This window comes from Felis catus, chromosome F1 (assembly GCF_018350175.1).
Source record: "Felis catus isolate Fca126 chromosome F1, F.catus_Fca126_mat1.0, whole genome shotgun sequence".
NCBI lineage: Eukaryota > Metazoa > Chordata > Mammalia > Carnivora > Felidae > Felis > Felis catus.
The window spans coordinates 153,316-181,052 of record NC_058384.1 but is presented as its reverse complement, the minus strand read 5'-3'; the positions used below and the strand labels follow the sequence as shown (position 1 = coordinate 181,052).

The window sequence follows — 27,737 nt, the reverse complement described above, 5'->3', positions numbered from 1 at the left end:
ATGGGTCATGAGTGTCCAACAGAGTTTTCCAGAGGCTACACGATGCGCCATATTGTGACAGAGGGAGTGCAATGAGTGTAAAAGCAGAGAGAAAAATCCACTGTCTTCTAGTGAACCAGACGTTAAAGAGATTTGTAAACAATGTACAATAATGCCACTCTTCTAATTTTTCTTTTGGGAAATAGTTATTTTTCATGAAATATGTTATTTATGTTAACATGCAATAGTTTTATCTTTTTAATGAATTAATGAATATTTTAAAATTCTGTTTTAATTCCTGCTGTGGTTAGCGACTGATGGCTGTAACTCATATAAACAGAAGTTCCTTGAGATCCTCCACCAATTTTAAGAGTGTCGAAGGTGCCACGGAGCGCAAAGTCTGGGCACTCGGGCTCAAAGACCGAGAAAAGCAGGGCCCCGAGCAGGCAGGCTAATCCATGTACACTCACCTATAACAACTGCTTTCTTCCGAAGACCCTTAGAACCCTCATGAACCGGGACTAGGTCAACTCCATTTAGTTAATGTAACAGACTAGCCGGTCACCTCAATTCTAGGGTCCCTTGCCCTCTGTTTCGGGGAGGGGAGGGACGCCGTGTCACCACAAACATTTACTTCCAAGTGAAGGGCCCCCAATTCCAGCTACACTACATCAAGGGAATCACAGTCTCTCCGTGTCAGATACCCTGCAAATACCCTAAGGAGAGCTTCATTTAGTCCGAGTGGCAAACCATGAACATCTGCCCTCAATGTTTTTTCAAAAGAAAGCCATTTTTTCTCTGCTCCATAGCAGTGAAATCTAAACTTTCTTCTTCCACCCTTTATGGGTAAAGTACCCTTGAGCACACACCCTCGATTTACAATATAAATTACAGAAATGTACTTCTATACCAAAAAATCAATTAAGAAAAAACAAATCAGAAAACTTAACAGGATAATGTAAATAATACATTATTCTCTTTCATTTATTGGTAGTTCAAAAACTGTTCCACTAAAACATTTTTTATTGATTATTTATACATGAATATAGTGAGAGCAGTGTTAACATACATATATATTTTTTAAAACTTCTGGTCCTGGGGCACCTGGCCGGCTCAGTCAGTAGAGCGGGCAATTCTTGCTGTCAGGTCATGAGTTCAAGCGCCACGTTGGGTGTAGAGCTTACTTAAAAACAAAACAAAACAAAACAAAACTCTGGTCCTAATTTTCGTTTATTTAGGTATCCGTGTCAGTGGCTGTCACAATGGGGGCGGGGGGGGGGGGGAGTCTCACAGATAAAATGTAGATCAAATGGAAGGACATCCTTAGCTGCAACACCAAATTATGACACTTGTCTGTCGATTCTACCAATTAGTTGTTGGAGGCTTGTCTTCACGTTGTTAATTTAAAATGTTAATGGTTACATGTGTTGAGTTCGATAGCTAATAACATCATACAACATGCAGAGTGAAATTAAGCACTCCTAACAGGCGCCTATCTAGTAAGTACAAGAACTAGGACCGAAAGCCAGAAAATACAATTTCAAAGTCGTGCAATAACTCTCATGACTCAACGTGGGACCCACGGCCAACTACATCTGCTGGGAGCTTGGTATCAGTGCAGATTCCCAGGCCCCCGTCCACATCTACCGACTCTGATTCTGCTTTTTAACTAAATCCCCAGATGATCTGTACACATAATGAAATTGAAAAGCACTCATTAAAAAATCACTTGAATGCCTGGTACCTAAGAACGCTAAACATCGGACTACAGACACTCACTAAAGAATTCAACTTCACTCAAATGGCCTGGTATCTAGACATCCTTAGAAGCCTGGAATGTCTTCTATCCGACAGAGTCTGAGACACATACTACCTGTGTCTCTAGATTGCTGTTTCTTACCACGATAGCTCACCAGACAAGCGCACACACAGTCTGCACCAGTGAGGCTTTCTAGGGACAAGCTTCTATAAAATCATGATTTATTACTATCCTAGTCTCTTATATCGCACATCAATGTAGGAAATGGCCATTGTACCTTCTGCAAAACCGCCAAGAACCTCCCTAGAAGGTGAACCACTCAAAGGCACGAACAGCGTCTTCGTTATTCGGCCTCGTGAGGAAGCAGTCTGGGGCCTCGGGACACACCAGCCACGCAACTTGCTTGTTAAATGGATACGTAAAAGAACGAGATCAGCTCTCACCTGGGTGCCGTGTGCAGGCATTGTGACGAGCACTGCACGTATGTTTTCGTATCGTCACAACAACCCTTGGAAGTACAGGCTCAGAGGTGGAAAGGGACCTACCCGACATTACATACCTGGTAAGAGACTGGGTTTAAATTCAGGTCTGACTTCAAAGCCCATAAGCTACACCGTCGGTTCTGAACAGGTGAGTATTGGAATCATCTGGGGACCTTGTGAAAACAGATTCCCACCTTGGGAGCGGATCTTTGTGTACTGCTCTTTTAGAACCGTGACGTTTCACATATTCAATCAATCAAACCCCAACTGAGTACAAACAGTAACCGTGACCCTAACTGTATCCTAAGTGAGTAACAACCATACTAAAGGAAGTGGGGGAAGGAACGAACCTTAGTAAACTCTGGATGACACTGTTTTGAATAAGTGCTGTAAGACTAAAGAAAAAAATAACTACACAAATACTATATGCTACTTAGTATATTCATTTTTATGTTTTTGTGTGTGTGTGTGTGTGTGTGTGTGTGTGTTTGTTTTGAGAGGGAGAGAGAAAGCATGCACATGAGCAGGGAAAGGCAGAGAGAGAGAGAAAGAGAGGAAGGGAGGGAGAGGGAGGGAGAGAGAATCCCAAGCAAGCTCTGCACTGTCAACACAGAGCCCCACGTGTGGCTGAAACTCATGAACCGTGAGATCATGACCTGAGCCGAAACCAACGGTCAGAAAGAAGCTTAACCAACGGAGTCCCCCAGGCGCCCCACTAAATTTATTTTTCACAGGGGTACACGGCCATTCCGAAACTACTTGACATTCAAGGTTTCTCAACATCAGCACTGCTGGCATTGTGGTCCGTTTCATTCTTCGTCCTGTCCTGCGCGTGCAGGCAGTCCCCTACTCACTAGACGCCATTAGACTCCCCCACCTGAGTTGTGAAGACTGAAAATGTCTCTATACGTTGCCAAATGGCCCCCTGGGGACAAAACTGCCTCCAGGTAGAGTCACTGCTCTTTGTGTACACACGGTGTGAACAAGTAAAATATATTGCAGACAGTGGGAGCCAAGTTTCTCGCTGCCGGAGAAAAGGGTCACAAGTAAGAGAAGGGGGAAGGTTAGGAAGAACCGTGTCCTACTGGATCTGAGTCAGAGATAAGAACTCACAAACTCACGGTTGTGTGTGTGTAAATATACACAGAGAGAGATACGTGTATCTCAACAGGCACAGAAACAGATGTGCGCACGCAGACGTGCTGGCACACGCATGTGTGCTTACTAGCCCTGTGCACGCCAAGGGCCTCCAAGCACTAACACCCCAGCAGCAAGGAGCACGTTCAGCCCCCGACCTTGGTTTACCATCTTCTGGTAAAAGAAACCCGGGACCCTTGGAACTTGAGAGCCATTGCGGGTAAAACTAAGACGAGCCTGGAGCCTGGAATATCTTGTGATGATTCAAAGCACGTACGTGCTAGAAAACAAAGGAAATGCGGAGGGGCGCCTGGGTGGCTCAGCTGGTTAAGCGTCCGACTTCGGCTCAGGTCATGATCTCACGGTTCGTGGGTTCGAGCCCCGAGCCGGGCTCTGTGCTGACGGCTCAGAGCCTGGAGCCTGCTTCGGATTCCGTGTCTCCCTCTCTCTCTCTGCCCCTCCCCCGTTCATGCTCTGTCTCTCTCTGCCTCAAAAATAAATAAATAAATGTTAAAAAAAATTTTTTTAAGGAAATATGGAAAGAAGACAGAAGCTAACTCAGAGGAGCTCCCGACGGCCAAGGCTGCAACGACTGCAGCAGGAAAGCGAGCACGTGACGGTGACGGACGGAAACCCGCACAACAAACACTCACGGGGACACAGGGATATAGACAAGTAAGTGAGGGAAAGGGGCAGTTCTTACGGTGGCTTCCCAACTACTGAAAGTAGACGGAGCAGTAAAAATAGAAAATCAAGCCAATTCCATAGTGACGCTTGTTGCACGGAAGAGTCCCAACCCCGATGAGAAAAGCAGGGTATTTGAAAGCCGAATCACTGATGCTCCTGAATGCAGCAAGTGTTACTATGGTCCTTCCGCCTCAGGTAATTTTTGCTGAGAAACAGGGTATTTGCAAAGATCTCCTCACGAGATGCTGAATAACAAAGGAAAAAAGAGTCACTTTACAGAGTGAAAACGCTGCGCAGAAACATGAACGAAGTAATCAAAGTTAGCACCATCGGTAACAAGACTTACTGACATCATACACCCCCTGATGTGATGTACTGACACGTGCACAGCTCTCTCCTGTGGCATAAGCTCAATACAGTCACGAGAAAACACCACACGTGCCCAAATTGAGGGACACTGACCAAGAAGCTAAAGCTCGCTCTTCAAAACTACCAAGGTCGCGGAAGAAAGACACTGAAGAGCTATGAGCACATGTTGCGAGAGACCAGGAGAGCAAGACCATTCAGTGCAGCGTGGGATCCTAGATCAGATCCTGGGCCACAGAAAGGATATAAATGGGAAAACTGGCAGAATTCAAACAAGGCTCACAGATCAGTTAATAGTATCGTGATAGTGTTCGTTTCCTCGTTTTAACAGCTGGGCTGCAGCCTCATCGGGTTACAGGAAGAAAAGCTGGGTGAAGAGTCAAGGGGAACTCTCTAGTTTTCTGAAGGTTTAAAATTAGTTTGAAATAAAAACTTGGAGAAATAAAGGCCCACACGAAGGAATAAGAATTCCAGGGAACGGAGACCTAGGAAGTTGTTATTTAAAAAATTTTTTTAATTTTTTAATGTTTATTTATTTTTGAGAGAGAGACAGAGCGTGAGCAGGGGACGAGCAGAGAGAGAGGGAGACACAGACTCTGAAGCAGGCTCCAGGCTCTGAGCCGTCAGCACGGAGCCCGACGCGGGGCTCAAACTCACGGACCGTGAGATCGTGACCCGAGCTGAAGTCGGACGCTTAACCGACTGAGCCACCCAGGTGCCCCAGAATTGGGCTCGAGTGATTCTGATGCAGTCACCTAACAGGGGTTTAGAAGCCCAATCAGCAACCAGAATTTAGAGAAAAGGGTACCGGGCGAAACACTGATCATTTGCTGAGGGCAGGTCCTCGACGGCAACGCCGAGACGCACAAGGCAGGACGGGTCCCCCCTTCACAGAGCTCCACCCTGGAGGCTTCCCCCACGGTCAGAGTCCCCCCTCACCATACAAAGTGGGACTGCCTCCACGGCTGTGCCATTCACGTACTCTGCGTCTGCCGACTTGTAAGTGAACCCAGCAGACTGCCCAGTCTCCTCGTGTGAACACAGAACCGAAACCCTCCAGGGCGCACATTTCCGGAGCCTTGACTGCCCCTCGCAAGCAGATGTACAACTACCCGTGCACAATTAACAGACCCGTGCACACGTACGGCTGAGCAGCCACGGCACGGGACTCTGGTGATCGTCCATCTCTGCGCCACAAACACAGGGTCTGTATTCTGGAAAATGTAACGTTTCTATAAAAAGCTCTGTACGTATGTACACCCTTGGTTTCTGCTGCAACTGTATTTAAGTCTTTTAAATTATTTTCTTATCATAAATGTTTATGCTTCGAACGACCGGGTCGGAGGGTAGGAATGTACTTAAGGTACGTTTACAAGTGTACTTTTAGAATTACACGATCAAGCTGCACTCTGCACCCCTCAACCTGACAAGTACCGGGCCTTATCTTCTTCAGAAAACAACATGAAATTACTCTCCTGTCCTATTTTAACTCGCCTTTCTTTACTTCATGGTACTATCCCACAAGTCTTTTTGCTATACGGATACACAGACCTTTCCTAAAGGCTGGTCCAATCATAGTCTTACTGAAGTCTTTACATGTGACAGACCTCAACATTCTTTCTGAAAAAGTCTTGTGAAAAGTGTATCCTTTTTCTCTTCTCTAATAACATTTTTAACTTCTCCCCATGTATTAACTTCTGAATATTTACAGATACCCTACGCTGGCGTCTAACACGCTCTCAGTTGTGGCATCGTTTGTTTGTGGCAGGTGTGACCTCTCACAGGAAGATAAGTTTATATGATTCCACAAAATGTCTTCTCTGTTCTCAAATTCCACGTAAAACCAAATCAGACAAGTGGGAAACGGCCTAGAAGTGAAATATTTAGGAAGTTTTAAAACTAGAAGAAAGGAAACATACAGAGAATATTCTTCTCCATTCACAAAGTTACAAAGAGAAGAGTTTAGTCCCGTTACATTAACCTGCAAATCTGCAGTATTTCTTCTTCCCTCTCTGGACAAAGATACTTTTAAATGTAATGCAGGCAAGACAAAACCCCACGAAACTCAAATCTGTTCCTTCTGCCTCTGTTGCAGGGTTCTTCCAAATTCCTGCCGTTCCCAGACACTAGAGAGAGAAGCTCCTTTGTAGTGCAGGTGACTGGAATAGCCATCTAGTAGTAAAGGAAAATTCACATGCCTGCAAGGAGGAATTAAATTTAGAGGCTAAATCGTAAAAGATGAGGAAAATAACGTTATAATATTTATTTGCAATCTTATGTGATTTGCAATGTACAAGTTTTTTATCTCACAGCATGAACACATATGGTAAAGAGATCATAATGGAAAACATTAAGAAATCCTGAAACTTCTCCACATCAGTCTCAGAAAGAAATCAGACAGGTTCCTCGTATTTTCACGTAGCAAAGCTCCTTTAAAGATTTGCCAAGATTCTAATTCTATAGAAAAGAATGTATTTGCTGTTTTTCTAAATGCTAATAGTTAAAGCCCTCACCTCAAAATTTCTTTTTTCTTCTTTTAAGATTTTATTTTTAAGCAATCTCTATACACAATGTGGCACTTGAACTCACAACCCCACGATCAAGAGTCCCATGCTCTGCTGACAGGGCCAGCCAGGCACCTGTCAAAATTTCCTTTTTAACTGCCTTCTTTTTTTTTCTCATTTTTTTAAATGTTTATTTTATTTTTGAGAGACAGAGACAGCACGTGAGTGGGGGAGGGGCAGAGAGAGAGGGAGACACAGAATCCAAAGCAGGCTCCAGGCTCCGAGCTGTCAGCACAGAGCCCGACGTGGGGCTCGAACCCACGAACCGAGTTAACTGCCTTCTTAAATGTTTTAATTTGGCCAAACATTCTCATTCCATGTGCACATGTTGAATACACAAACACACATAAGCATTTATGAAGGTGCTCACTCAAAAATCTATTCCAGGGGCACCTGGGTGGCTCAGTCAGTTAAGAGTCTGACTTCGGCTCAGGTCATGATCTCGCGGTTTGTGAGTTCGAGCCCTGCGTCGGGTTCTGTGCTGACAGCTCAGAGCCCGGAGCCTGCTTCGGATGCTGTGTCTCCCTCTCTCTCTGCCCCTCCCCCACTTACACTTTGTCTCACTCTCTCTCTCAAAAAAAAAAAAAAAATGGATAAACATTAAAAAAAATTTTTTTTAGGGGCACCTGGGTGGCTCAGTCGGTTGAGCGTCCAACTTCAACTCAGGTCATGATCTCACACCCTGTGAGTTCGAGCCCCGCGTCGGGCTCTGTGCTGACAGCTCAGAGCCTGGAGCCTGTTTCGGATTCTGTGTCTCCTTCTCTCTCTGACCCTCCCCCATTCATGCTCTGTCCTCTGTCTCAAAAATAAATAAACGTTAAAAAAAAAAATTTAGGAAAAGGAAAAAACAATTTTTTTTAATTTTTTTTTTTAACGTTTATTTATTTTTGACACAGAGAGAGACAGAGCATGAATGGGGGAGTGTCAGAGAGAGGGAGACACAGAATTGAAACAGGCTCCAGGCTCTGAGCTGTCAGCACAGAGCCCGACGCGGGGCTCGAACTCACAGACCGCGAGATCATGACCTGAGCCGAAGTCGGCCGCTTAACCGACTGAGCCACCCAGGCGTCCCGAAAAAACAATTTTTTAAAAAGAACATTTAATTAAAGGTTTTGCTTTCAAAAGTAAGTAAACTTATAAGAAGTATAACGTTGTATTTCCACATGACTGTCGAGTCTACAAAAACGCTTTATCTGTAATGTGCTGTAGCGCTCATTATAAACCCCATCTCTCCTCTGGGGTTTCTGTGCTGAGAAGATCGGGGCACACCATATAGCCAGCTCCTGCCCGAGACCTTCCTGTAACACCCACTGTGCCTCCTTGTGAAGCCACATGTCCGTAAGTATAACGGAAGCCCAGTGCACCTTGGACCAACCAAAGCATTAAATTTAAAGACTCCTGATTAGAAATGAATAAAAAGCATTAGCCAAAAAAGATGAAGTTAAAAAAAATTAATACAAATTAATTTACTCAAAACTAAATTACATTCAGATCCCAGCACTCTGATGCTGCTTCAACCTTCACCTAGGCTAGCTTTAAGACTGCAACACCCCTGGGGCGCCTGGGTGGCTCAGTTGGATGAGTGTCCGACTTCGGCTCAGGTCACGATCTCACGGTTGACGAGTTCGAGCCCTGCGTCGGGCTCTGTGCTGACAGCCTGGAGCCTGCTTCAGTTTCTGTGTCTTCCTCTCAATCTGCCCCTCCCCCACTCATGCTCTGTCTCTGTCTCAAAAATAAATATAAACATTAAAAAAAAAGACAAAGAGATATTTTTATTTATATTTATATAAAGGTGTGTGGGGTGACAAGGTGGGGTGACCTTTCCAGAGGACAACACGGTGGGGTTTATTAATATCTTTACTACACCTTTAAAAATACCTTCTAACCCAGAAGTCCCATTGCCACAGTTTACCCTGTGACTAACCTAAAGTTCATCAAAATAACAGAAACAAGTACCGCCTGTGGATTCAAGGAGGAGGAGGAAGAGAAGGAGAAAACAAACAAATTCTCCATCAACAGGGAACCAGTTATACAAAGGTCCATTCCCATAACAGAATTTTATGGTAAACGTTTATTTAAAAATGTTGCTCTTTGTACTTCTCTGGTTGTTGTTTTGTCTTTTTTTTAACTTACACTTGAAGTCCTTGGTTCTTTCCTTTCCCCCTGGTTTTCAGACTGAGTTGGTTCCTTAGCACCCTTTAAATGGGACCGATGAGGAATGAGATTTACTTCTTCTACTAACCAGTGTCTGAAGCCCAGGCCCCCACCTTCTCTCCTTCTGCTCTATTTCTGGCCCCCCTTCGTTGCTGGAAGAGACCCCTGAAATGCCTCAGAAACCAACCACCGCACCAACAAAGTCATTTACTGATCACCCACCACGGGACGCACGGCGTGGAGCTTTGGGCAGACTAGTAAACCCTCAACAGGTGTCCGTTTAACTCATTAATGTGTGGAAAACACTTAAAACATTAATGTATTAAACATTTCGTCTGGCGGTGAGAACGGGTGGGCCTATCCCTGGTTATTTTGGCAACGGTGGTTATACCTAAAGGAATCCATTCAAAATACTGTTAAGTTCCTTGGTATTTTTCACTATCCATTTTAGGCTTTAACTTCGTGTCTGCAGAACAGCGTAAACTGAAGAATCTACGCGGCAAAGCACTCTTACTGCGTTTAAAGATGGTGACCTTCAAGGTGAACAGCTACCGGCAAAAAGCACTAACAGAGGACCAGAACTCTTTTCCGATCACGTGGGTGATGAGAAAGACTACCCACTGGTTTGTGGATGCAGCTTCTGCCTCTCAATTCTCGTCTCGTTTGAAGCAACGACCTAAACGGACTCTTCTGGGCCACCCAGCTACCAACTTGTAGGACTTCCTAACAACGTCCCATGTTTACAGCTGCTTCCGAACCGTCCTCCCAGAGCTTCTTCTGCTCACCCTGACGTTAAGGGACTCCGGTCTACCAGTGTCCTCCACTGACTGCCCTCCTCACACCCCAAGTTACCCGGCGGAGCGTTCAGAGAGCTGCAGACCCGGCCGTGCCTGGTCTTCAGTCCTGTTGGGCACCGGCCCTTCCCCTGGGACTTCCACTCCACTCCCGGCCTCCTCGGCCTCCTCTCGGGAACTCCTACTGGCCTGGCGCCCTCCTGCAGCACTTCCGGGCTGTTCCTTCGGGCTGGACCCCTCTACCCCGTCTTCTGCACTGAGCTCCTGCTTTTTCTTCAAAGCCCAGCCCTCAGGCATGTCTCAGGGAAGAAGGGAATCACAGTGCCTTGCACTTGTCCTTAGGACACAGATTACAGGTGTCACTTACACGTGTCTGACAGCTGACCCTCCTCTGTCTCCCCCACTAGACTCTAAAGTTATGTGAGGGCACGGACAACGTCCGCTGTTGCTCAGGCAGTATTTATTCCCAGCTCTTGGAACTTCTGCACCAACAGCTATAAAAGGCACTTTAGGTAAGCTCTCAACTCCTAACAAAGTGTCATAGAGATATTACTACCCCTATTTAATCTTTTTTAGTGTTTACGTATTTATTTTGAGGGTGGAGGGGGGGGAGGGGCGGGGGCGGGGAGTGACAGGGAGACAGAATCCCAAGCAGGCTCTGTGCTGTCAGCACAGAGTCCGACCTGGGGTTCAAAGTCATGAACCGTGAGATCATGACCTGGGCCAAAACCAAGAGTGAGACGCTTAAGCGACGGAGTCACCGAGGCGCCCCGTCCCTATTTTAGAGACGAGGTCACGAGCTCGGAGAGGTAAAGCCACCAGCACAGAGAGGAAAAGCCAGCGTCTCTGCCTCCAGAGGCCACACTCTCTCTCCCTCTCCTGCTTTTACAGGATCTCCACATACTTACCTCATTTGTGTGCATGGGAACCGTTTCAAAGCAAGGAGAGAGACAGACTAACACGGCGAGTGGCCCTGCCCTCGCCTCCCAGCTTTATGAAAATGTCTGAATGTTGTCTTCCTGCCCGTTTTTCTTCATGAACCATTACAGGCAGTGGGTTCCCCTGGGGAACGGAACAGACTGGGACCCCATTCCCTTTCTTCGCTCCGAAGAGGTGACCGCTCTCCCGAACCAGGGTTTTCATTTCCAAGCACGTCTCACGCCAGGCCGCCACGTGCGTCCATACACAACGGGTGAGCTGTTCTGCACTCCCTCAGACCTCCTGTTAAGTGCCGTCCCATCACGTCCGCCGGTCCGAAACGTCCGCTGGCTGCTGCTTCTGAGACCTAGCTCACACACAGCTCTGCTGGACAGTTAGGAGTTTTGGTGTTTTACAACTACGACTGCGCCCTAATGGACTTCCTTGCATCTGTCTCCTCAACACGCGGAGACGATTCTCCAGCGTACAGCTGACCTTGACCGACACGGGTCTGAACTGCACGGGTCCGATACACAGGTGCCTTACGGGGCAGCACCGTGAGGATATTTCCTGTTCCTTACGATTTTCTCATAGTTTCTCCTCTCTAGCTTACTTTATTGTAAGAGTATAGTATACAACACATATACAAAATATGTGTTAATTGACAAGTTACTGGTAAGGCTTCCGGTCAACTATTAGTAGTTAAGTTTTTTGTTGTCGCAAGTTATACACAAACTTCCGACTGTGTGGGGAGTCGGTGGCCCCAACTCTTGCCCTACTAAGAAGTGAGATCGCCGGCAAGAAGGGTCCGTGTGCAAAACTGCTCAGCAACGTGCGGGAACCTGCTTGACTTTGACTCTATTAAAGATGAAACATCTACATCCCATTATCTACTCAACTCTTGCCCCATCATCACCGATCGACCTCTCCACAGACACGGAGCAAGTGATAAAGGTTTATGAAATAAAGCAAGTATCTAAACCAGGAAATTTATTAAACGTTTGTTCTGTTTCAGACACTATCCTAAGAATTTTAAGTAAAAAATACCTTTTCCTTCTCACGACAACCTAAGAGGTCATTATCCCCTTCTGCTCTCTGACAGACCACGTCAGACGGACAGGTGACTTTCCTTTTCAGAATTCTCCTGGCTATGTTCACATATTGTTTTTCTTCCAGGCAACTTCAGCATCATGAACGTATCTTAAAATGCAACACCAAGAGCCCTTCATTTTAATTCACAATAACAAGCATCTAACAACTGTTTCCTGGCGCTATTTCCTGCTTAGTCTTTGGCCCTTTAAGAAGCCACACGAAACTCATACTGTTTTTAGGCTCCACGGATATGGAGGGGGTGGGGGCGTCAAAAGAGACTTAGAGTAACGTATATTCTATATTTTAATATTTTCAACGCAGAGACAAAAAAAACATACATCTACACAGACACCCTTAGTTGGAGATCATGCAAAAAAGGTAAATTTAAGGCCCTCCATGAGTACAAGGCCCAAAGCTAAATAAATGCCCCAGCAGCCCACCCCATAAAAAGCCCAGGATTCTCTCCCCCCCTTTCTATTTCCACCGCACCCTCCACAAAACCAGGAAACCACAGGGATGGTTTCCTCTGGCCTGGTGACGGTCGAGCCCTCACTCAGAGCTGTGTTCACCGCGGGCAGCAGCGGGATGAAGGGCTCTTATAACAACTTCATCTGAAAAGCTACTGTGTGAATTTAGTTACTTGCATCTCAAAAGGTACAAAGACCAAGGAGAAGATGAGACCTCTGTGTTTTTCTCTGTAGTTGTTCCACCCTGTGTAATTTATTTGGTTCTTTTATAGCCAAAATCAACTAACCCTCAAAGTTACGAGCTTCGAGATCAGCCGGTCACAGTTTCCACAGGCTTTACTAGCTCCTTGGAGAGAAAGAAGCCCTGTTGACATGCTTGCTTGAATCAGGTCTTGGTTACACTCTCGTGGTCTTCTAAGATACTAATTTTGTGCTACTTTAATGAAAAAATGAAAGTCTGCCACGAGACCAACTGATGATAGCACACAGACCTCAGCCAAGAAAAGCATTAGTATTTTGTTTTCTCTGTCCCAAATACACTCAAATTGTTCCTGGTATTTTTCTCGGGAGTTTTAAAATTGACTAGTTTTTAAGTTTTATGTCAATAATGGCTTTGTTAGTACTACATAAAACCTATGACTAACAAACGTCCAGAAAATATTTACATTCAAAAATATTTTTCTTTTATTAGTAACTGTGATTTAAAACAAACATCTTAGGACCTGAGGCGTCCCTGGTGTTGGAAAATTACAAGGGTATCTGCACTTAGATGAGGTGTTGAAGACTCAGGGTCTTAGAATTTAAGGAAATCTGCAAAATGCAAACAGTTTATTTTGTTCTCTTTCTAAATAAAAATTGCAATTCCATCATGCAATTCGTTTCTTGACAAAAGGAAGGTTTGAGTCTTAATTGAATCATGGGTGTTAGAATTTATTAGCCTTGGTTTCACATGGAAACAATATTCATCTTTCATTAGTAAATATACTATAGTAATCAGCTTATTGCTAAATACAACAGATTATGAAGTAAAATAAGACGAAAATGCTTAGAATCAAGAATATAAGCATTTGGAAACTTTGATCCTAGGGGAAAGCACATCTGAAAATTATCCTCACGATGTTCCTTTCTGAATATGCTGTTACTGAAGAATTTTAGTGCATTAGAAACCATCCAAGTCAGCCAGTCAGGAGTCAGGTAATCTGGGTATTTCTTCGATGGGAAAGTCCACTAGCTGACTTCGATTAAAAAAAAAAACAAAACAAAAAACAAAAACCCACTACCAACAACAACTTTGCTCCAGCAGCTCATACGCTAAACTTGGGACAACACAGAAAAGATTCCATGGCCCCTGCATACAGACGGCATACAAATTCATGAAGTCTCCCGTATTTTAGAGCATCATAAATATACCAATGCTATCGGCTGATTTTAATTTGTATTTGTTAGGTATTGTGAATAGCAAAAGTAATAGATGCTTCTGGTAATGAAGTAAGCAACATAACCATAAACAAAGAAACCGTTAACAATGTTTCCAAATCCCACTCCCCGAGACAATCAGTGCTCACAGCCTGACTACTCCTCCGGGCTCGTTCACGTCACCTATAGAAACATCTCACACACAGCCCACGCGTACGTGTTCTATGTGTGCCTGTAAGCCCACATTCCTCATACGTAGAGACGTGTTCCATGTAACGTATAACACACATAAGCAGGGTCCTCTCTCATTTTTGGGAACATGACACATACTGCTCTGCACCGCACGTACTCACTGCCGTGCCGGTGATGCCTTTCGTCCGCAGACGCAGAGCTCACGCCATCTCTCTAAGGCCCGCGGAACTGCTCGGTGTGGACGCAGCCTCCTTTATGCCCCGCACTTTTCACTCGCCCTTCTCTTGATGGGTACGTCCCCCTCCTCAAGTGTCTGCCGACCCCCAACCCTTTCCCCGTAGGCTCCCTCTCATCAACCCTCTGCGACAGACACACACCGTGAGCACGAGCAGGGAGAGAAAAGCTGCTTTGCTAAACCACTTTTACGTGTTCGGCTGCCCCTCAACGTCTCATATTCTGACACATCCAATGCACCGCCCAGGTAAGCTGCACGTCAGGACACTAGCTTAGGTCACCTGGTAGTTAGAGGGCTAGGGTTTACAAGAAAGGCACACGGGACAGGGAACCAACCACAGCCCCCAGGCTCTAGCTGCAGTTCCGACGTGAAGCACCTACAGGACCCTGAGAAGTTACATCACTACTTGGATGTGTTTCCTCCTCTAAATAAGGAACTGCTTGAGCTGGACAATGTCTAGTCTGTTCACACTGAATCAACGATTCTATATTGCTCAATGAATGCAGACTTTATGACAGTCCAGAGAGGATAACTTACTAAAAGGACTTTTGAATAACTTCCACAAAAGGGTTTACTAACAAATTAAACAGTGCAAAAATAGTGAAAGAAAAAATATTTTAACCACTCAAGAAAGCAAAATGTTTAAGTACTTCCATAATATCATTATAATTACCTATTTATAAATAATATGCTAATCACAACTACAATGGTCATTTTATGGAAGCGGTGTAACTAAACATCGCATAGTATACATACTTGGCTCAGTTCCAATTACTACAGATCTTGAAAATAATAAAATGAATGTTTTAAAAAGTGTAGTAAGTGGCTGAGCCTGGGTGGCTCAGTTGGTTAAGCATCCAACTCTTGATTTCAGCTCAGGTCATGATCTCATGGTTCGTGAGTTCAGTCCCCACATCAGGCTCTGCACTGACAGTGTGGAGCCTGCTTGGGATTCTCTCTTTCCCTCTCTCTCTGCCCCACCCCCTCTCAAAATAAATAAACTTTGTTTTAAAAGTATATCTCACCGTGGTTTTGACTGGTATTTCCTTGATGATGAGTGATGTTGAGCATCTTTTCATGTGTCAGAATGGCTAAAATTAACAACTCAGGCAACACTAGATATTGGCGAGGATGCGGAGAAAGGGGAACCCTCGTGCGCTGCTGGTGGGAATGCAAACTGGTGCAGCCGCTCTGGAAAACAGTGTGGAGGTTCCTCAGGAAATTAAAAATAGAACTACCCTACAACCCAGCAATTGCACTACTAGGTATTTATCTAGAGCATACAAAAATGCTAATTTGAAGGGCCACATGCACCCCAATGTTTATAGCAGCATTATCACCATAGCCAAATTATGGAAGAAGCCCAAGTGTCCATCAACTAATGAATGGATAAACATGTGGGGTGTGTGTGTGTGTGTGTGTGTGTGTGTGTGTGTGTGTGTGTGTAATGGAATACTACCTGGCGATGAAAAAGAATGAAATTTTGTTATTTGCAACAATGTAGATGGAACTAGAGTGTATGATGCTAAGCGAAATAAGTTGGAGAAAGACAAATACATGATTTCACTCATGTGGAATTTGAGAAACACAACAGACGAACACAGGGGAAGGGAAAGTAAAATAAGATGAAAACAGAAAAGGAGGCAAACCATGGGACTTAAACACAGAAAACAAACTGAGGGTTGCCACAAGGGAGGAGGGTGGGGGATGGGCTGCATGGGGGATGGGCACCAAGGGGGGCATGTGTTGGGACCGGCACTGCTGTCATCTGTAAGTGATGAACCACTGGGTTCTACTCCTGAAACCAACACTACACTGTATGGTCACTAACTAGAACTTAAATTTAAAAAAAAGTGTACTAACTGTTGAAAGGCTATGGAGAAACGTGGCCCCATTTCCGCCTCAGCCATTCCATTTCTAGATTAAGGTTCTTAATTTATAAAAAGGAACCCCAAAGCTTTAGGGTCACTCATTTATTAAACGATCTTTATCAAACGTGAACAGCGTGCCAGGTGGGCCCTGTGCTGTCCCTAGGTTACAGATGCAGGAGCGACGCCCTAAGGCCCAGGCTCCCTGCCCCCCGCAACCCAGTGCCGGGACCGGCAGCGCCCCGCACCCCCGCTGCCACCACCCTGTGCCCACACTGCCTTGGCCTACAGTTCTGCACCCCAGATGGTTTTCTGATTCAAGGCCTACAGTTCTGCACCCCAGATGGTTTTCTGATTCAAACCGGCCTGCCCCATAATTGGACTTAATTAAGTTACATTTTAATATATTTGTTAAAAGATTCATGTGTCATTTTCACGAACACCCTGCTGCGTTCGCAAGACAGAAAAGGATACTAGTGTTTACGGAACCCGCAGAAGCGGGGCCCTGCGGCTGGTCTACAGGGGAGGTGACAAGGAGTTAGTTCCTCCCCAGCCACAAGTCACCGTGCAGTCCCGAGTGATGTGAACATGTACCTGCATTTTAATCTGCTTGATCTCGGGCTCCAAAACATGCACAACAGAAGGAAATACAGAACGAACCCCAAATACATGCATGGACCCCACACCTCGGGGGCCACACAACCCTATGAAAGAAAGGAGTGAAGACAGAAGCCACCACCGCTAGGATGGAAGTGCGTCTGCAGAGAGTGAGGGGAGAACACGGCCCAGCATTCCACCCTGCAAACTGCCAACCTGGACCAAGACCGCACTGGCCCCTCTGCTCAGCCCTCCCCCAACTCCTCCGCCCCTCTGGTCAATCCTCCCTATAATCCTCCCCCTCTCTGCTTAGTCCTCCCCACCCCCCCCTGCCCTCTGCCTCTCTGCTCAGTCCTCCCTCCAGTCCTCACCCCCTCTGGTCAATCTTCCCCCTCAGTCCTCCGCCTCTCTGCTCGATCCTCCCTCTAGTCCTCCACCCCTCTGGTCAGTCCTCCCTCCAGTCCTCCCCCGCTCTGGTCAATCCTCCCCCCCAGTCCTCCACCCCTCTGCTCATCCCTCCCTCCAGTCTTCTGTCCCTCTGCTCATCCCCTCCCATCCTCCCCACCCGTTTAGTCCTCCCTCAAGTCCTCTGCCCCTCTGTGCAGTCCTCCCTCTAGTCCTGCCCCCATACAGTCCTCCCTCCAGTCCTCAGCCCTTCTGCTCGGCCCTCCCTCCAGTCCTCTGTCCCTCTGCTCAGTCCTCCGCCCCTCTGTTCCATCCTCCCTCCAGTCCTCAGCCCCTCTGCTCAGCCATCCCTCCAGTCCTCAGCCCCTCTGCTCGGTCCTCCCTCCAGTCCTCCACTTTCAAGACACGGAGGAGCTGGGCAGGTGGAGCCGGACACAGATTCACTGGGGTGAGCACGGAGCCCTTCCCTGCACTAACCCCGCCCATGGACATGTGGCTCTGGCTCCTGGTCTGCTCCTTGGAGGAGAGAAGGCATTACCATAAATCCAGCAGGGGGCCTCCAGGTGCAAATTCAAAGAGAAAACAAAAAAGTAACTTTGGCTAAAAGTGCAAAGGCATTTTTGGAAATTCGCCAAGTGTACCTGCCTCTAATAGTGAGTAGTTCCTGTGTGCATCAGTACTGCGGGCTGATGCCTAGGTGATTTCTTTTATATATTTAATTTTTTTTAATGTTTATTTTTGAGAGAGAGAGAGACAGACAGACAGACAGAGCATGAGCTGGGGAAGGGTAGGGAGAAAGGGAGATACAGAATCTGAAGCAGGTTCCAGGCTCCAAGCTGTTAGCACAGAACCTGATTCGGGGCTGGAACCCAGGAACAGTGAGATCCTGACCTGAGCCCAAGTCGGAAGCTTAACCTACTGAGCCCCCAGGCGCCCCTATGCTTTAGCAATTTCTATTTATAGAGACCAACCAGAACAGGCTCCGGAGAGCCCTCACCACCCACTGAGTATTTTCTAAGCAACAATTTTGGGATTTTGGCTTTGTATGTCTATACCTAAAAGACAGAAAACCATAAAATTTTACCTTCAAAATTTAATCTCAGAAAAGACTATGTAAACTGTGATTTCGTTTTTCTTCAAACAGGAAGGGCTTTCAAGACTGAGCTGTTTAACTGTCTTGATTTTTCTTAGTTTCAGAAGATGCAGACTCCCAGCACTCCTGATCAGTGTGGAAAACTTAAATAAATGTGTAAACATGTAACAAACAAAAAACTTAAATGTTTCTATAACGGGTTAAAGAAAATGTTGGAAGAAAACTTTTTTTTTAATTAAAAAAAATTTTTTTTACTGTTTATTTATTTTTGAGAGAGACAGAGTGAGAGCAGGGAAGGAACAGAGAGAGAGGGAGACACAGCATCTGAAGCAGGCTCCAGGCTCTGAGCTGTCAGCACAGAGCCCGACGCGGGGCTCAAACCCACGAACCGTGTGATCATGATCTGAGCTGAAGTCGGACTCTTAACCGACTGAGCCACCCAGGTACCCCGGAAGAAAACTTCTTTAAAACAAAAAAAATAATCAACTCCCAGGCAAGTGTATGGAAGAGACTTCCTGACATAAAACTCACCCCCTTGTTTCTTTCCTACTTTCTGGTATTACGACTCATTAGAAATTCCACAGTCAATTCAGTCCTAGAACTTACAATGCACATGCCACATTTAATATAGTTTGGGTAAACAGAAAAATCAAACACAGAAAAGGATGAAGCAATTTTCAAAACAAGTTTCAAGGGATAAAATATGAACTTATGAGCAAGGAATTATTAGTTTTAATCATATGGAGAGAAAAGCAGACCATATTTCCTGAGGTTTAAGGGAAAAAATGCACCTCAAAAGGGAACGTCATTAACGGCTGTCTGAAATTGTAAATCTATAACCTTTGAGGGCATAGGTGAATGAGACTGCTTTTCCCCCCAGATTACTCACAGTTAATGTAATTTGGCAACAATCTGAAGGTTACCAGAAATCTCTAATCACTTACTCATAAGTTATCGTCAAGCATCCTTTTTTATAGCAGCTCAGTAACAAGCAACAGTGACATGGAAATTCTTTTTGTCTGACAGCAGCGGCATAGGAAGAGAATTCAGACGAAGAACACATTTCATGTCGCCAGAGCTGACAAACGTGAAAAATGCGCCAAACTCTGAAAGCCACAATTTCTATTAATTAGACAAATGGAAACCTTTTCAATTGATGCTGCCCAAATCTCAGGTTTTTCAAACAAAAGAACTGTTTGTCTTAAAGAAAAAATTTAACAGTTATTCATTTTTGAGACAGAGAGACACGCAGAGCGTGAGCAACGGAGGGGCAGAGAGAGAGGGAGACACAGAATCCGAAGCAGGCTCCAGGCTCTGAGCTGTCAGCACAGAGCCGGATGCGGGGCTCGAACTCACGAACCGCGAGACTGTGACCTGAGCCAAAGTCGGATGCTCGACCAACTGAGCCACCCAGGTGTCCCAAAAGAACTGTTTATCTTCCAGAGCAATTTTATTTTTATTTATGACTTTTTCTTATTGGAAAAAGACTGTTCATATTAACTGAATAATTTATCTGGATTCAAGCTTTAAATGGTAAAAAAACAAGAATACTTATATGGAGTCCTATTCTCACGTGGTTTGAAAATAAAACATGAAGATACTGGAGGGGAAAGAACCACTTGAACCACTTGTTCAACACAGTTTTATTGAACATGCACCTCACGCCAAATATTGGTCCAGCAGTGAGGATATATCTAGAGGTAACACCATAACTATTTTATTGACTCATTCATTCATCCAAATCCTTAAAACATGGATTTACCACCTAATGCCAAGGCTTTGACAAGATACTAGGGACTCAAAACATTGTCTTGAGCCAAGTTTCCCACTGCTGGAGACTAGAATGAATCCTGGGCTGCTGAATGTGAAGTGGAGGGATGTGAATCCTTCACTTACATGTAGAGCTTGAACTCAGACGGAGACGGGGGCATAGACACATACACATATTTCCTGGCTCAGTCTGAGAGATCTGAGACCTAACAGGGTCTAGAACAAACAACACATTAGTAGCAATGTGCACACCTGGATCTTGGTTTCAAAATACCATTCTCCACGAAAAGGAACCAAAGCACCCTAGGAAAGGCTGTGTCCGGGGCTGGTGCAAAGAAGTACATGAAGAACTTACAACATCTTGTTCCACCAAAAGTAAGAAATCCTTGAAGAATTATGGAAACATATCCAAAGGACAGAGGGGCAGTTTGTAGCTGGGGCCCCCACAGCCCAAAGCTGGAATAATTCAAGCAATAAAATAATTAATGACAGTAAGGAATATAATTCCTTGAATACAGTAAGAATCTATGAGTTTGAACTAATATAAATTTTAAAAAGGAAGAAAAGGAAGCTCTTTCTTAGAGCATAATACCAACTAATAAATATGGAAGTCTAGAAGGAGGGAGTGAAAGTCTGAGGAGGAAGAAGATACTAAGAACTTCAAACTATCTCTCCACAAATTACATATTAACTACAATAGGAAAACGGTAAGTTTACAGTGGAGAAACTTGGTGGGTAAGTCAGTAACACTCGTACCGACATCGCCCGCCTACTGACAGGATGTAGAAGGCACGACACCGTCCCGTGGCTTTCCCCCCAAAATGACGACACTTCAATCTCATCATGAGAACACATTAGACAAACCCAAATCAAGGTCAATTCTACAGAATAATTGACCTCTCCTCCTCAAAATATGTAAACTAAGGTCAAGAAAGTGAAGAAAGACTCCAGAACTGTTCCAGATTTGATTCAAGGAGACAGGAAACTGCCATGCAATGTGTGACCCTGGACTGGATGTCGTACTCGAGACAGAGGGCAAATCTGGATGTGGACCGCAGATGAGCAAACAGTATTATATCCAGGTTAGATTTCCAGATTTTGGTATGTGTGCTGTGTTTTATGAGAGAATGTGTCCTTAGGAACTACGTACGGAAGGACACAGGGGTAAAGGGGCATGATGTTGGCAACTTATCCTCAAATGGTTCAGAAAACGTTAGGCACATATAAATAAGTAAACCGTGCTAAATAATTGGTAAATCTAGAAAATAAAATATAAATAAATAAATAAATAAATAAATAAATAAATAAATAAATAAATAAAAACAAAAAAACAAAAAGAAAGAGAAAACAAATAACTGGTAAATCTAGGTAAACGGTATATGGCATTTCCTTGTACTAATTTTGTGATTCTTTTTTTTTTTTAAGTTTTTTTTTTTAATTTTTTTAACATTTATTCATTTTTGAAAGGCAGAGAGAGACAGAGCACGAACGGGGGAGGGGCAGAGAGAGAGGGAGACACAGAAACAGAAGCAGGCTCCAGGCTCCGAGCTGTCAGCACAGAGTCCGACGTGGGGCTCGAACTCACGGACCACGAGATCACGACCTGAGCCGAAGTCAGCCGCTCAACCAACTGAGCCACCCAGGCGCCCCTGTGATTCTTCTTAAAGTTCAAAATTATATCAAAATAAAAAGTTATAAACAAAACACTACAGTTAATCCACTCAAGAATGTGATCACTCAGGTAACACTTAGGACTTTACTAAACGTCAGTGGACAAAGATACATAGAACACAGATTCCTACCTTTGAGGACATCTCAGTCTTGAAAGGGTTGCTCAACCTTTCAGAAAAACAAATTATAACATTATCTTATTACCACTCTCTTTTTTTTTTTTTAATTTTTTTTTCAACATTTATTTATTTTTGGGACAGAGAGAGACAGAGCATGAACGGGGGAGGGGCAGAGAGAGAGGGAGACACAGAATCGGAAACAAGCTCCAGGCTCTGAGCCATCAGCCCAGAGCCTGGCGCGGGGCTCGAACTCACGTACCGCGAGATCGTGACCTGGCTGAAGTCAGACGCTTAAGCGACCGCGCCACCCAGGCGCCCCAACCACTCTCTTATAATGCAGTCAAAAGACCTCATAGGGAAAATGTATTGTGAAGGACATGAACATTTTCCCACTGTACTAGAAGTTAAATAACAAACATTCCTAAAATAAATCTATCACCCAAGAAGCAGAATTTTTGCTTTAAAAATATTTGTTGTAACGTGATCTATATTATAATAACATTACTAGAGATTCAGGGCATATGGCTTTATTAACACTGTATATTATTCTTTTTAAGATTTTAAGTAAGCTCTATACCCGACGTGGGGCTCGAACTCACCACCCTAAGATCTAGAGCCGCACGCCCCTCTGAGCGAGCCACGCGTCCCACCAGACAAATATTACTTTTAAATGCCACATTACTCATTCAGCGTGGTAAACGGACTTTGAAAGAACAGTATGACAAAGCCCAGGAACAACAGACGGTGAGACGGAGAAACGTGCGTTAACTGGCATCGACTGGAGGCCAAGAGTGAGAACACGTCCAAAGACGGGAGCTGAAGAAGCGCACTCGAGTCGTGGGCCCACAGGGCCGACTCCGACTTCATAAGCAGGGGGGGCGGTGGAAGGATGGAGCACGGGGCTGCAGCAGCCCCACGATCAGGCAGACAAGCACTGTGGACAGTCTCTGGCACGGGTCCCTGCCCCACACAGACAAGGACACCAGCTCTAGAAGGAGGCTGAGCCACCAGCCAGGAGGGCCAGGGATGGGATTCAAACCCAGGCTGACCTAATTCAGAAGCCACGCTCTCAAACACTACATAATCTGCTCTTCCTGACACATGCACCTGAGGGTCTACGATGGGCACGTTTGTGACAAAGCCGAAGAGTAAACAAAACAACCCACCCCTGAAGTTGCAGGACTTTGAGCCTAGAATACGTAAATGGCCGGAACGACAGACCGTCTGCAGGCTTCTCTATAGTGGAAAATGTTACCAGCAATTGGGGTAACGATAAAATAGCCATCGTTGGCTTCAAAGTCGGTGGTGACAGGGTCCCTCGGGATTAAAATGCAAAGTCACCACAAAACACACCAAGAACGTAGACGCAGAACCTTCCCAGCCACTAGGCTGTGACGTGACCAGCTGTACTAACATCTCTGAAGAAACGTGTTAATTCAGAAAACAGGACGTCAACAACGGGCCGAGAAAAAAGAGATGGGCTGTCCCACAGGGCAGGCCCATTGGCCCAGGGACAGCCACACTCTGGTGACCAATGTGGCCTTACTGCAGAAAAGAATGTAGCCGGGTTCCTTTAAATATCTGAAATTTAGGGGCGCCTGGGTGGCTCAGTCGGTTGAGCGTCCGACTTGGGCTCAGGTCGTGATCTCGCGGTCTGTGAGTTCGAGCCCCTCGTTGGGCTCTGTGCTGACAGCTCGGAGCCTGGAGCCTGCTTCCGATTCTGTGTCTCCCTCTCTCTCTGCCCCTCCCCCGCTCATGCTGTCTTTCTTTCTCTGTCAAAAATAAACATTAAAAAAAATTAAAAAAATAAATTAAAATAAATATCTGAAATTTAATCTTTATTTTTATCAAAACAACCTATTTACAGTCTTAAAAGTAGCTCTACAAGGCACTAAATGGGGAGAAAAGTGGCCCCCGCCCCTCCTTTCTTCAGCTACACCTTCTCTGTCGCTGTTTGCAGATCACATGCTCATTACTGCTTTCTACATTTTTTTAAGTAGGCTCCACACCCATCGTGGGGCTGGAGCCCACAACCCTGAGATCAAGAGTCGCACGCTCCCCCCACTGAGCCAGCCGGGCGCCCTGTGCTTTCTACGTTTTTCTATTTCAAGCATGAACTTTCAAGTTGCACACGACAACGCGGATGTAGGCATCCGGAGCGTCCCGCCCTGCTCGGGACACTTACATCACACCCATCCACCGCACTAGCACTGAGTGCCTGGTTGTTAGGACTAAATAACCCCTAACCATCATTCCCAGGGGCATCCCTTCCAGAATGGCCATCACATTCCTTTCCTGAAACCATGTTTCCTTCTAATTTGCAGCCTCTTTTCTATGCATCTTCTCAACCCGAGGATGATTCAGTGAAAACACCTCCAGGTGGGACGTGTACACGCTGGACGGTGAACAACTCCCAACCCTGTCGACTTGGAGTCTAGACATCAGTCCCTGCCCCCCCCCCCCCCCTCAGCTGCCCTGGGCCCCCACCTGCCCTGAAAATGCCAGGCCAGGTTCCTGTAGCTACGCCTGCTGCTCCCGCCATTCCCATTTGATTGCCCGCCTCCCCTTGGACTGACCCCTACGTTATGTCCCACCCTGTCCCAGCCTGTCCACGGAACTGATAATCTTTCAACACCCAAGAGCACCTGCTGTTCCCCAGGTACAGTGTCTGCTCTTATCTCTGAGGATTTTAACTACGGTTTCTTTGAAAGGGCTATTGCTCCTTTATTGTTTCTGTCCCTCTGACATGCTTTTCTTAATCCTGTCTGTTTTGGCTTCTTTCCTGGGAGAGACTCTTCTCCCCCTCCCCTGTGTCCTCTGTGTGCGTTAAGGGTGAGACAGCAGAGACCAACAACGTCCATGCGGGGACGGCAGAACTTCCTGACGAGCGGATTTCCACTGGGGACCCTGCTCTCTCTCCAGCTGTTTCTGTCCCCTAGAGAGAGACCTCCGTTCTGCTGTGTGTCCGCCTGGTGGGTGGGGGTGGAGGGAGAGGGGTGGGAATGACCTGGCAGCCGGCTGTGGGCCGGGTACTTTAACTCAGCGTGCTCGCTCCGACCCGATTCTGTTAGAGCAAGTCAGACCCTGGTACTCAAACTCATTCTGAGAAAAAGCAAGTCCTTAGGACAGTCGGCAAGGCCCACGTCATCGCCACTGCCTGTCACGTGTCCCCTCGGTATGCCTGACCTATCTCACTCTCCTCCGGACGACTCACCTCCTCACTACTTCAGCCTCCCTTCCATCTCAGGGCCTTTGTGACGCCTGTTCCTCCGCCTGGGACAGCATGCCCTGCCGTTCCCACAGCTGCCTGCCCCTCCCTGGTCCTCAAAGGACCCTTGTCTTGAACTACAGCCCTTCCCCGCCCAGCACTCACGACTTCCTATTATCACTTCACTGCATTACTGTTTATTGTCCGACTCCTCCCACAGGAACAGAGATGTTCTGGTCTGTTTAGATCACTAATCCACACCCAGCACCTGTAACAGCATTCACCCCTGCCTTTAACTGTGTCCGCAACTGAAGGTTCTAGAAAACACACCTCCAGTCCTCTGCTAGCGTGGGGAACGGCAGTCACCTGGCCGCAGGAGCAGAGACAGGAGCCCAGGAACCCTACCCCTGCTCCTCCGATTTTCAAATACTTCTGTTCTCGGCTCCCACAGCACGTCTGCGCTTCACGTCTGTGCCTTCCCAGGCTCTGCTCTTCAACTGCTTGCTTCTTACCTGCTTCCACCCCGTTCCGTCTTCTCTGCTCTGCTGAGTCGGCCAGCGCTGGTCCCTCCATGGTCCCGGCCTCCAAAGCCCCGCTCGAGTTTCTTCTATGGTTGTCACCTCTCCGCCCCGTTACAGTCAACTCCCTGAGATCTCAGTCCAGGCAGAAAACAGAGCACGTGGCCAGTCTACCACATTCACCTGTGTTGCTAAATATCTGATTCCCACAACTATCTCGTTTTTCACACTCCCTTGCTCACCAAGAAAAGCCCTGATGATGACGGCTTCTCAGCTCCCATGTTGGCTACTTTGAAGGCTCATCCACCACAGATCCCCGTCCACAGGCGGTGACCGTACATACACGGGTCTGTGACCCTGATAAAGTCTCCGCAGGAGAGATACCTGCTCTTAGGAGGCTGAAGCACCAGCAGACTGAAAGTCACACTGAGATAATGTAATCTTAGAAGTCTCTTGGGAGACCACCAGCGAACCTTTTTTTGTTTCCATACATTTATCCATCATGTGGAGTATTTTCATATTTTAAATTTCAGCAAAATATGGCTGGATTAACAAAAAAGGGGAAGCCCGAAAAAGGTCTAGAAGATAAATATAAATACACAGAGAGGCAAGTAGGTGGGCAAGTGGATGGGTGGGCCGTAGAGATAGAGAATCCCTAACAGACATACAACGTACCCTTTGTCGGGCACCAACATGCTCGAGGCCTACGTAGGCCCTCCATACCTACGACAGTGTTAACCCTCACACCAACTCTGTAATCTGCTCTCCTAGCTTATACGTGAGACCAAGACTCGGAGGTCATACGTCACTGGCGTAAGGGCACAGGGCCAGCTGAGATAAAGCCAGAACTGTCCACTTCCAAATTCCGTGATTTTTATCCTATACATACTGCTTTTAAGTGCTCATTAAAACAGTTTAAAATGCAAAATGAATACATTCTGACCTGCTTCTCATAGGATGTTAAGTGCTGATAACATTTTGAATGCTTCCCAAAGTACTGTTATTTTTTTTTTACAAGACCTATACAACAAACATTAAAACCTACTGTCCATCCAATTCAACATCCTGTTCCCAAATGGCAAGTGGCATCAACAGATACCCTGTGGTAGGAAACAGCTGCTTTCCATGACACCAACTTCAGAAACTCAGAGGCAGGTCCCTGATACAGTCCTGCTTTTCTTGAAGACCCTACCATGAGCCGGTCGCGCATGGTTTTGTGTCTAGCAGCAAGCTCACGTCCGTCAGCCCCACGACAAAGGCCAGCTACGTCCGTCTAGAAAAGCCACCACCTCCGGGGGCTGGAATTCCAGGCACATCACCGCCGCCTTCTCATGGGAAACGCAAGCCAGCAGTGCCTTTGGGTTCAGAAAAAAGAAAATTAAACACAGCAAGCAGCCATACCTGGATTAGTGATGAATGACAGCAACCCAGCCGGGAATTATCAGTTTCATCTGGGCCGGAAGGAATCTCAGTGGAGGAATTCCTGGCTGCAGCTCTGCTATTTGCCGAGAATTTTGAAAATTAAACACTGATGCACTCGGAGTGGAATGTGCCCGTGCAGATCACAGGAGCGCAGGCAGCTGCAGCCGGAGGTCTACACGCCATCGAGTGAAAGGCTACGCGTCTGAATACGGTTTTCAATTTTTCCATTTGAACCCAATAAAAAATAAATGACAGCAATGGCGCTCAAAATATTCACACCCTGCAGCTGCCCAGCTAAATAATTCAGTATCTTTCTGAACAGAAAGTCTTTTCCCCCAGGACACATTTTTCAAAATATTAAATGTTCTGCTAGCTCAGCCCTCCTGCAGCCAGCTGCATTCTGTTTTGGCAACTGGGGAACGATGGTCTCCCTGTCCCATAATTGGAGAAAAATTCCAGTCCCATTAGGTAGGAAGCATTCAAATCGCACATGCTTATAGCTTATAAATTCTGCTATTCTTAATATTATGCAAAATCTGAATGAATCAAAATATCTTAAAAGTAAGGAGAAAAGCATGTTTCGAAATTTTAAAAGGAAGCGTTTCACACTGCAAAAGCAAGCTAGTCAACTCTTTGTGTCATGAGGCACGAAAAGCACTTAGCAACCTAGGAAGATGAACTGCAAAACTCTGAATGCCTGGAGTGACGAGGACTTGGCCCCTGACCGAAGGGCATGTGACCCGCGTTTCTCTGCTGGCGCCCACTAACCATTTCCATGTGCTGATCTCGTAAAGGTTAAGACTCATTACTGGCTAAAACATGCG

At 45.9% G+C, this 27,737-nt stretch overlaps 1 protein-coding gene and 1 non-coding gene across 7 annotated transcripts in view; one reads left to right on the top strand and one right to left on the bottom strand.

Annotated features, from left to right (window-relative positions):
• The window catches only part of DISP1 (dispatched RND transporter family member 1), a 182,335-nt gene that overhangs the window by 96,277 nt on the left and 58,321 nt on the right, over positions 1 to 27,737 (bottom strand). For 2 of the 6 annotated variants that reach the window (XM_023248077.2, XM_023248076.2), the window contains exon 3: positions 21,778 to 21,814. The exons of the other annotated variants lie outside the window; for them this stretch is intronic. The gene's annotated coding sequence lies outside the window, so the exon portion shown is untranslated. The remainder of the gene's footprint in view (positions 1 to 21,777; positions 21,815 to 27,737) is intronic. 6 annotated transcript variants of the gene reach the window in all.
• Positions 13,691 to 13,792, top strand: LOC111558441. The gene has a single exon (XR_002739348.2). It is a non-coding gene; the product is annotated as a U6 spliceosomal RNA (small nuclear RNA).